Raw genomic sequence first — 12,062 nt, forward strand, 5'->3', positions numbered from 1 at the left:
AAGCGGTTGCCGTGCCGTGAGTCCTCGGGTTTCAGTGGCCACCGGACGGTGAACGGAATGATGTCAAAGGAGAAAAATGGCTCGAAGGTAAGGCTTAGGCCGTGGTAAAAGATAATTAAGCCGAGATTAATTAAGTTGCCAAGTAGTTTTCTAAGGATTTGTACGCGAGCAACGAGCGCTAGAGAGTTGGGGGCGCAATGGTGTCAAAGTCTGTCCGCTCCGGATGTAGTCAACAAAAGGCAGAGGAGTCCAAAGGCAGGTTTTGAGGAGACATTCCGAAGTGTTTTGTTGTCACCGATGTGCGAGCAACGCTGGGTGTTGGTTGGTTGATTTTCGTTGCTCTGAACAACATAACATACAACATGCCATTCTTCATGTTGGCATTTGCTGCGGATGTGATTCGTCACTTGAGGAGTAGTACTTTTCAACAGAACAGAATGACTCAGAAATGAGCAAATCATCCATCGGCATTACGGCCTTTTATGAGCAGAGTTTAGGGCTGTAATCTCGACGCGAAATGGCAGCATTACGTTGCATTCTTCGACCCTTCGAGAAGACGTTGCGACCTGCACCCGATGCCGATGATGCTGAAAGCTTTAGCAAGTTGCAGCAAGACTTATCAGCTAATACCGTAAATTGGTTCGTATAATGTTGTCATTCACTAGAGGCCGAAGCCCTGTTGCTGGTCTTCCGCTGTGGCAGAAGATAATCAACTTTAACATGATGCACCCCAAGAGGGAGTGAGACAGAGAGGAGAGCAGGAGAGAGTGAACAGCCCTTTCCAGCGCAGCTAATTAGTTTGCACGCAGCGGCAAGGGGCGGTGGCACCCAATTGGTGGCGACGGCTAAAGGTCGGTACTCGTCGGTGTCCTTGGCCTTAACTATTTTCCCGAGAAAATCTCTCCCGGGGGCGACGGATTGCGCCGGGCCAAGTGCAGTGAAGCCGCGTGTGGCGGAAGTTTCGTAACGTCACGAAGGATTAATTAAAATCGGTTGCCACCGGGACGGCAGCGTACCAACAGCGGAACCGGAGAATCACTGTTACTGTTGCCACTGTGACGGTGACGTGACGGTGGGTGGTTTCGGTAACCGGAGGTTTTGATCTCTAATCCGATCGTTAGTTACTATCGATGGCAAAGAGCAGCACGACGATTACGCGGTGCAAGTATGCTCCTTTTGACGTTTAAGCCGCGAGTTCGGTTGGCAAGCTGGGTTCTAACTATCGTGAAAGGAGTCTAATCATCCGGAGAATTTTACTTCATTGACGTTCAATAGGGAAAATGCAATGTATTATCCTTGTCTCGCTTCTATCTTCATCATAAATCATAAACCATGGATGTTTCTGTTCTACAAGCAACGTGTGTATACAATGTAAATAAATTTTAATTATTTTATTATTTTAACAAAAGAATACATAACAGTATACTACCAATTTATCCTAAATTGTTTCTCTATCTTAGTACTGGTAAACTCCCTGGGATTTTCTCAAAAGGTCTTGTTTTGGATAGAACCAACAATATTTTCGAGTATAAAATGCTTGCAAAATTACACAATTTGGCGCAATTAGAGATTTAAAATCAAGTAACATGCATAATAAACGAACCCCCAATAAATTCTCAGTCTCTCTTATTTATGTTCGTTTTGACGAAAAGAAATATGTGGTGTTATTTAAAATATGTTGTTTTATCAGGACTTCGTTTGATTTGTAGTTCTGATTTCCGTTTAATTTTTAATAAACTGTGATTTTTGTATATCTTTTTTGCTAACCTATTCGTCAATTTCGTATTAACAAGAATATCCAAAATTTGTTTGATTATCAATTTTGTTTGATTACGACCGATAGCCTGCTGACTTTAGTTTCTCACGGAAAACCACTGCAACATACTTGTGGCTCGTTAACATAATAATGAGATTCCGCATAATTTTGCAGTTTAATAAACAACACTGATTGCATCGAGCAACTATCGCATATTCAACACCTCGATTGCATTTACACTTTACTTAAATTATGTTCGTTCCGGTCAGTGATTGGAAAATTGGATTGAAACCATTTCCACGCTGATTAACGGGCAGCGTAAGAGTTTATTCGCTCGACAAGTCCGTGAACGACAAAGCACGACCAGCACCGGATACGCCGAGCTACGTTGCGCCATTCCTGGTCATTTGTTCTTAATTTGGGGACGGATTAGCTCCCGGCGAACGGAGCGGAGCTTGCGGAATCCTTACGAACGCCAAGTAGAGCGCCACGCAGTCGTTGCGTTGTAGTTGAATTAGAGCTATTTAGCTTCGGTAACGAGGATCGTGCAAATAATTACCTACTAATTCCTTACCAAGCGCCCTCGACAGAGCGCCTTCTGTCCGGAGAGGGCATGCGACCAGCAGTTCGGAGCAATGTGTGGTACGTGTGTTGAGGCTGCAGCACATAACCACATTGGGATGCGTACCAACAGTGTTCTGTTGCAGAAGTTGCTGAAATTCAATACCAGAACATGGGACGTAACCGTGCGTTAGAACGTTCCAAGCATTGCACAAAATGTGAACTATTTCCTCAATATCTTCCTCCTGGTCCTTCCTGACAATGGTGGCAGGCTATTGATTGGCTTTTTACTGAAAATTTACAATCACCAAGTTACGCCCGCTTCGTAAATCACTTTGCTCACGTGTTCGGGTGTGGCAGGAAGTGGCGCAAAAAGAAAAGAAGAAAAAAAAAACCGCACGCAAACGTGAACCCTTTCCGCGGTGGCGAAGGTATTTTAATTAGCATACCGCGGTTGTACACGTGGTTGGGTGGGTGGAGGTTTGAACGCTCCACTGGGACCGCTCGAGACCGCACGGACGGACTTGCTGGTCGGATTAGACGGCGAATGACAACCGGCATCGGTGGTGCATCAGCAGTGCCCGCATGCTTAGCTCACACACACGCGCGCGCCCTCGGACATGCTTACCACAAGAAACACGGAATGGTCGTAGTTGGCCACCTTTGGGACCTTGGCGACCACTCGTTAACTCCTGTTTTTTTTTTGCATCCCCGTAGTTTTTCTCCCAAGTCCGAGCATGAGACCCGATGTCGCGTCGTAACAATGTATCGTAATCCTGTTTGTGTGGCGGCTCGTCGGCAGTCGAGGATTTTCCGCGGAATAGCTCACGTGGTGCGTTGTGTGATTCTCGGTCGTTTAAATGGTTTGGAGGCAGATGTATGCCCTCGGCCCCCACGGGGAAGAACGGGGTGCCGTCGGCAATCAGGTGATTAAGTCAGCTTAGGAAAAAAAATCATTTAAGAACAGGCATCTCACGAGCAATCTCCACTGGAATCCCATAGAGTCGCGATCGCGAGGTGTTTTACATTCCCTCGTTAACGGCATACCTGGCTGCGGGCTGACTAGAACATCGTTCTGCTGCGCTGCTGAGATTTACATTTTCTGCATAAACCAGAGATTTTCCGTTTGTTACTTTGAGCCGATTTAATCTACTTACTGCAATTGCTAACAGTTAATTTTTACTTTTTTCACAACAGCTTTTTTTTTGCTTCTAAAATGATGGTCTTCTTCTTTCGCGATGTAAGATATACAATGAATTATTAACAATTACCTGTTAAATGTATCGATGCTTTATATTATTTTTATCAAACCAATATCAAATTTATTTTCTAATTTTCGAGTTTGTCTGCTATAGTTCGGGATTTGCTCTTTATGGTAATTTATTATTGCTAAGTTTGAGACATTACATTACTAAATTTCAGATACCAACTTTATCAATATATTGAGCTACCTTTCGAAATTGTAGAGTAAGTTTACTGTTTGTTATTCCATTTATCTGTTAATGATGTGGACTTTCACAAAACAATACTAGTTATCAACGGTTCATTCTACGTTTATCAAACAGAAAGTAAATATACGGTTCAGAGTTTCTCTACTTATAAATTAAATTACTAAAAACTGGTTATTACATATATGCGGCCGTACGATAATGAGAAAAAAGATAACGGCACAATGCACAACTTGTCAAGTACTTTTCACATTCACCAGCATGACCAGCGAACGACCAAAAGAGCATACTTTCCAACCGCGATTAATATGAAGTACTGCCACTATCCACTTCCAACGCTCCATCAACGGACATTTTCTCGCGAAGGTGAACGAGCTACGGCACAGAAGCTATTCACTTTGATTTGTCTATTTGATCTCCAAACACACAAAACCAACATCTGCGCCAATTCCCTGCCAGCGCTACAGCTTTTGACAGTTTGGTGGCCGGCTGCGACCACGACCACGACCGTAACACTTGGGTTTAGAATCGCAAAGAACGCGATCGCGATTGACCACGGGTTTAACGCGCTGGATACGCTACTGGCTACGTTGTTCTGACCGACAACGCTTCTGGTCCCACTTGAAACCTGGGTAAACAGGAAGCACGGACCCACGGCCGGTACGCAAAAAGTGCCGCATCGTCAAATGCGCGTAAAATTACCTCCGAGAACGGTTCTGGAGAAAAAGCTTACTCATCATCACGCCGCCATCATCATACCGCCGTCCCCGGCACGGTGTGCGGTCTCGCGTGCGGTGTGTGGCTGGAACGAAACGTTTCGTCCGGACCTCCATCCGTTTGGAAGAATGAACGCGACTGTCACAAGGGAATCGAGGTGCGAAGCGTAGTCCCTTTTTTGTTTACATTCGCCACGTGTTTTGGACTTCCCGCCCCATTCTGATATTCTTTTTTGCAATTTCTTCTTCTGTCTGCTTGGGGATCGAACCCCCTCTTCACACCCCTTTCGTTGGATCGAAAAGGGGTTTATGAGACACTAGCTGCCCCGACAGACTTCGTACTGTCTTTGATCGGTCGTGGGTTTATCGTAAACAGGAACTTTAAAATTTTAGTAGATATAATTTTATCTATTCCATAATTTGGTAGTATTCGATATATCAATGAACCAAATCAATAGCTAGGTCCGTAAGTGATGTTGGAAATAGAGATGCGACGTGCTTGTAAATATGAGCTGGAAAGTTAACATGATGTTTGAGTTTTAAGGCTTTGCCTTTCGGGCTAAATGACGTCATTTGGAACAACGAATTATATTTTCCCAAGTATTTTTAAAAAAAGTTTGACTTTAGTATTCGGCTTGCACATAGCTCGTTAAGTTCAAATGCTGTGTATTTAACGGCATTACAATACGACACACTTGATCCATTTTTCCCCGGTATTCAGCTCACGATGATTTAAATAGTCACATGGTAGATCATAACTAAAAGCACCGCACTTCAAATTAACTCAAACGTCAATCGATCAGGTCGAGGGTCTTTCTTTTCTCTCGGGCATTCTCGGTGATCATTCCAATCGCAAGTTGTTCTTGATAGATAGGATATGTTGGTATTGCTTTCTATTACTATTCGGTTACTGCTGCTTTATATGTTTGTGCATGCAATTCCGATCGTTTACCATTCATAATCCGATACGTTGAAAATTGTCAATGATAAGAGGCACGTAAATCAATAGTCGAAAATTAATATAATTCTTGATCAATTCAAATACTTTACACCTGAATAAGTTTTTGTTGTTGTTTCATGTGAATTGATTTGTGAAAATTAAAGCAACTTCTTAATTAACTCATAACTTAACTAAACTTAAGAAATTGTTAAGAAAATTTAAACCAACAATAGACATACCAATAAAAAATGGTAACGATTTGCAGCATTGCCGGTCCCATGGTTATCATTCCACCCTAGCCGGGCTCCCTCTCTCTCTCTCTCTCTCTCTCTCTCTTTCTCTCTCTCTATCTCTCTTTCTCGTTCTTTTTCTTAAGATCTATCGGTCGCATTTTTTAAAATTATTGTTCAAGAATTAAACGCAACTATCTAATTTTCCCACCCATTACTCTGCTCTGCAAGATGAAGCAAGTGAAAAGAGAAAGTAAAAGAGCATTAAGTGAATCCAATCGATTTAGAGACCATCAAAACCTAGGAAACGATACCCATATTGCCCTAGGACGTATTTTAAGGATTGGGGTTGTATGGAAGCTCCCCTTTCCCCTCATCCGATGAAGACCAAATTTTGTCCCATAGTTTCTCAGATGACCATCAACAATTGTGCAAGTTTTAATGGTATTCGGTTCATAACTCGCGGAGTAATGAATGTTTTTAACAATCAAGTGTTAGAGAAGAGCATGAAGGAAGGTAGCGGGGGGTTTCTAACCATGCCTATAGCACTCACCGGCCCCAAAAACCCCCACATACCAAATTTGGAGTCAATCGGTCCAGTAGTTTCGGAGTCTATACCGGACATCCGGACAGACACATTCATTTTTATATATATAGACTAGCTGCCCCGACAGACTTCGTACTGTCTTTGATCGGTCGTGGGTTTATCGTAAACAGGAACTTTAAAATTTTAGTAGATATAATTTTATCTATTCCATAATTTGGTAGTATTCGATATATCAATGAACCAAATCAATAGCTAGGTCCGTAAGTGATGTTGGAAATAGAGATGCGACGTGCTTGTAAATATGAGCTGGAAAGTTAACATGATGTTTGAGTTTTAAGGCTTTGCCTTTCGGGCTAAATGACGTCATTTGGAACAACGAATTATATTTTCCCAAGTATTTTTAAAAAAAGTTTGACTTTAGTATTCGGCTTGCACATAGCTCGTTAAGTTCAAATGCTGTGTATTTAACGGCATTACAATACGACACACTTGATCCATTTTTCCCCGGTATTCAGCTCACGATGATTTAAATAGTCACATGGTAGATCATAACTAAAAGCACCGCACTTCAAATTAACTCAAACGTCAATCGATCAGGTCGAGGGTCTTTCTTTTCTCTCGGGCATTCTCGGTGATCATTCCAATCGCAAGTTGTTCTTGATAGATAGGATATGTTGGTATTGCTTTCTATTACTATTCGGTTACTGCTGCTTTATATGTTTGTGCATGCAATTCCGATCGTTTACCATTCATAATCCGATACGTTGAAAATTGTCAATGATAAGAGGCACGTAAATCAATAGTCGAAAATTAATATAATTCTTGATCAATTCAAATACTTTACACCTGAATAAGTTTTTGTTGTTGTTTCATGTGAATTGATTTGTGAAAATTAAAGCAACTTCTTAATTAACTCATAACTTAACTAAACTTAAGAAATTGTTAAGAAAATTTAAACCAACAATAGACATACCAATAAAAAATGGTAACGATTTGCAGCATTGCCGGTCCCATGGTTATCATTCCACCCTAGCCGGGCTCCCTCTCTCTCTCTCTCTCTCTCTCTCTCTCTTTCTCTCTCTCTATCTCTCTTTCTCGTTCTTTTTCTTAAGATCTATCGGTCGCATTTTTTAAAATTATTGTTCAAGAATTAAACGCAACTATCTAATTTTCCCACCCATTACTCTGCTCTGCAAGATGAAGCAAGTGAAAAGAGAAAGTAAAAGAGCATTAAGTGAATCCAATCGATTTAGAGACCATCAAAACCTAGGAAACGATACCCATATTGCCCTAGGACGTATTTTAAGGATTGGGGTTGTATGGAAGCTCCCCTTTCCCCTCATCCGATGAAGACCAAATTTTGTCCCATAGTTTCTCAGATGACCATCAACAATTGTGCAAGTTTTAATGGTATTCGGTTCATAACTCGCGGAGTAATGAATGTTTTTAACAATCAAGTGTTAGAGAAGAGCATGAAGGAAGGTAGCGGGGGGTTTCTAACCATGCCTATAGCACTCACCGGCCCCAAAAACCCCCACATACCAAATTTGGAGTCAATCGGTCCAGTAGTTTCGGAGTCTATACCGGACATCCGGACAGACACATTCATTTTTATATATATAGATTACAAGCAGTCATTACAGACTTCTGTAAGTAGCTCGAAGGCGAATGCGAAGGCGGAGGTAAGTTTTATCGTCTACTGCTCGTCATGACATGAAAGGGGATGAGACGGATGTTTACGAGGTTACAAGATGGACGGCGTGAAGATGGATGGATGGATGGGTGGATGGGTGCGCTCTCGAGGACTATAATTGTCGATCGAATTAGAAAACAAAGCCATTCGTTCACGTTCGAATGGCGTGTGTTTGTTCGCACTTGGTCATGGTCAGTGGAGCTGTCTAGGGATGCACTGCACTGTCTAGCATTCCATCGGGCATCGGGCAGCATCCGTTCGGTCGTCGCACCATTCGAACCGATCATCAAACGGATCGCCTCGGATGCGGCGTCATGCGGTGAAGCCCCCACAGCGCGTGCCCGCTGGAACTGGGTCATATAAACACGGAAGAACGATTAGCTCATTCAACTGGCCACCTTCACTAGCCTTCACTAGCAACATGACAGCGACCGCGGGCTCAATCAGACGGTATTATCACCACAAAACAAACATTAAGCTGTGCAGGCGAGATGCACACAACACGCCAACGCCAACACAACGGCATCGATGCACCCAGTGGCCAGTTGCTGGCAAGTGAACTCCGTTCGACGGGGTGCGAACCAGGGAACTGGGGGGGTTGGATTTAATGCGTTCGAATTAAAAATAACTATACCACCGTTTATGTTTAACCATTTGGGTAAATTGTTGATCAGAGGAAGGGCCTGTGCTGGTTTCGTTGTATTTGATGTGCCCCGGGTTAGGTTTAATGCTTTTGATTGTGTTTTTGTAGCTAGAATAATCAGAAACATGCTTATGCTGCTACTGGTTTGCTTACAAAAACTTAACTTGTAAAGTACAATGTTGTTAGAATGTTATGAAAAAGCTGGAAAACCGTTCAATCATTAACTAATTCAGATAACGAATCGAAATGAAATATGAAACGATTATGAATTTGAACAATAATTTGTTCAACAAATGGAAATCTTTAAGCTAATGTGTGGGTAATCAAATTCTAAACACCATTTGTCGGATAGGATCCTATCGTCTTGTTTCACATTTGAGTCTGTTATACATGATATTTATCAACTCATTTACTTTATTTGAAACACTTTATGAACAGCATCGATTTTTTTTATTTGGTACAGCTTTTGTCGTACTGTGCTACGAATTTTCTGTTTTACACTGATTTCATTTATTGATTTTGAAGATTTTAGACATATTTAGTTTTATTTAAATTTATTTATAAGCTGATTTTATTTATTTAATTTCAGAATTAAACCTTTTTAAACCTGCCAAATATTTGTAGCGCTTTAATGATGTTTAGTTTTTTCAATAGAATTTTTAGTGAAATTGTTGATAACTCATATAGCTCTGGAAGCACATTATAAGCTATCATGAAATAGTGCTGATTATTATAAAATACGTTTATCTGTTTAATATTGCAGCAAAACAGCTGAGCTCTCGTTTCATATTATTTTCACACATCTAAGGGGCTGTAATACAATAATTCTAAGCAAATCTGTAATCCAATATATCTTTCAGCTTTACGTTACAGCCTTTTGCACAATTCACGCTTTGCAAAAAAGTTTTCCTACTAATCCACCAAGCTCCGTAGCCCCATAACCGTCCGTAGTTATGAGACGGCATTCTTTGCAGATTATCTTCAGCCCCCCTCCAACCAAGCACCAACCTGCCAACAGCCCCATTGGCGGTGACCATTGTTTGTCGAAACAGCTAGCACCAATAATTCCAGCAGCTATGCTATAATTTGGCTTCATTTGCTGTCGCCTGTTATATCGGATATCGTTCGCGGCTGGAAAGTAAAACCAAGTAAACAACGCGCCGCAGCAGCAGCAGCAGCAGCAGCAACGACGAGCAGCCTTTCGACGCGATGCAGCAGCGACAGTGAATGATGCGCCACCATCACCGCCACCCATCCCATTGCTGATGATGTTGACAGAAGGATATCGTTGGCTGCGACCCGCAAACCCTTTCCTCGCGCCACCACCGCCGCCGTCACTGCCGGGTCTCCGTGACCGCGGTCTGCGGTTTGCTTTGCGTGTAATTTAGCGGTTAAGCACCCGCCATTATTTGCATCGTAATAATTAAATCCTTGGTCGCGCCAGTGCGCCAGAGCGCCACTTGCGGCGAGCGAAAAGCGAAAGCCCTTGCTCGGAAGCCACCATACTTTACGGGATTACCACGATGTGGTGCGCGGGACGATCGGTTTGATGATGTCCATGCGCCCATCCTTCCTCTACTCTTTGCACTTTTTTTTTATTATTGAATTCTCTCGTTACAATCGGAAAAGAGAGACGACAGTGTGTTGACCGAGAAATTGAACCGAGGCATGCCAACCGGGCCGGTAGTCATTTGGGACAGATTTCTGCAGGGAAATGGAACACCAAACCCAGCCAGTAACATCGCCTAATGACGCATCGATTGCCAGTAGCGAGGGCATAAAATGATGATGACGGCATCCAATCACGGATGTACCGCGCTCTACAAGACGCTTCCAACCCAATCGAAAGCTCGCGAAGTGTATCTATTAATACCATTTGCTACCATCGATTTGCGGGCTGGTCAGCATAAACCACAACCCCCCCCTAACCCATACCTGTGTGCGCGCCCGCAGGTTTGTTCTGCGATGATTGACGCAACTTCCGTTTCGATTGAACCGATATCTCCCAAGGTTGATGGCATAATCAGCGTCCGCACGGACCGTCCATCATCCCGCGACCAGCAAACCAAAAAAAAAAAACTCCCCATCGCAGCAACTCGCTCGCAGCCCATACAGCATCATCATTGATGAATAAATAAATAAGATATTCGGGGCTCCAGGCCGATTTTCCAAGAAGTACCAACAGCGATAGAGAGCCTTGGGCTCGAAGACTCGGTATGCGACCTTTTCTGTTGCTTCGTTCTGGTTTTTGTTTTGCGCTGCCTTTTGCTCCTTCACAAACCACCTCGTCGACATATCGCCGAAGCCGAAAAGTGGTATGATTTGTGACCATCGAGCGTCATTTCAATATCCAGATCTCTCCTTCCTGCGGGGTTGTTTTTTTCTTTCCTTCTGGGCCGGGGGGTTTACAGTGACCGCGCATTTGAGGCTATTTAGAGGCTGGTTGGCCATCCGATTCGCGTTTGCGTTTCGGTTTTCGTGGTCAACTGCTTTTTCGGGCCGGGGCCGGGGCCTGGCCTGGACGGTTTTGTCAAACTTCGCTGCGACGCAATGAGCAGGTGGAGTGGTTCAATTTGACTGGTTTCAGTTTCAACTTTTCAGAGCCGAGGAGCAACATAATCCGGATCCGGTGCCCGGTTACACTGGCGAGCGTAATAGGATCAGTCGCTGGGATGTGCGTCCGTGTGTATGGATCAAGTGAGTTTCGATTTGCCAGACGTCATGGCGCGAGATCGAAATCCGAAATCCGATGTTCTGATTGCGATCCACTTAACATAACGACGCGCCTCGTTACATTGCTGTTCGTTACAACCGAAATACCGAGAAACAACAAAAGAATCAATCGTGCGCGACATTACTGATTGATCGTCATCGTGGCTTTAATCGTTGACGACGACGACGACGACGACGACGACAACAATCGGATGCATGATTTAATCAAATGGACGCCCCATACGAGAGGCTGAACCGTGGTGGTGAAAGGGAGCACACGGTTCGTTCTCCCCTTTTATGCAACAATATGATGGTTTTATGGGTGCCAATCGGGTGTCGATTGCATGAGGCCCACAACAACCACTACAACAACAGCAACCACAACAACACGAACTGCTTTGGCGACAATTAATACTGCCTTTTAACTGCGACGCTGGCAGGCTGTTGTGGCCCTGGCAAGTGGAATTGGAAAACAGCTAATCGATCGAGGCCCTTTCAACTAAATGGTCCGTTGAAAGGAGGGCTCACGATCCGGAATGTCACTTCCGAAAGCGCTAATTGGATTACGCGCCAGCCAGGCAGCCAGCCAGTCAGCGACCTCACGGTGGGCAAGGCAGATCGGTTTCGGGAGTCAAAACTCGTTGCCAATCGATCGGATTGATTTTGATAAATTGATCCCTCTCAGCAGAACCGCCAAAGTTCTGGGCACATCGTGTACCCATAGTGGTGGCAAGTTTGTGCTCCTCTTTTGACGGATTGTCCCGGGGTGGTGCCACGCGGTGCAAATGGCACTGACTCACGTAATTTGATCGGATT

The sequence above is a fragment of the Anopheles darlingi genome, chromosome 2 (genome assembly GCF_943734745.1).
Source record: "Anopheles darlingi chromosome 2, idAnoDarlMG_H_01, whole genome shotgun sequence".
NCBI classification, from domain to species: Eukaryota; Metazoa; Arthropoda; class Insecta; order Diptera; family Culicidae; genus Anopheles; species Anopheles darlingi.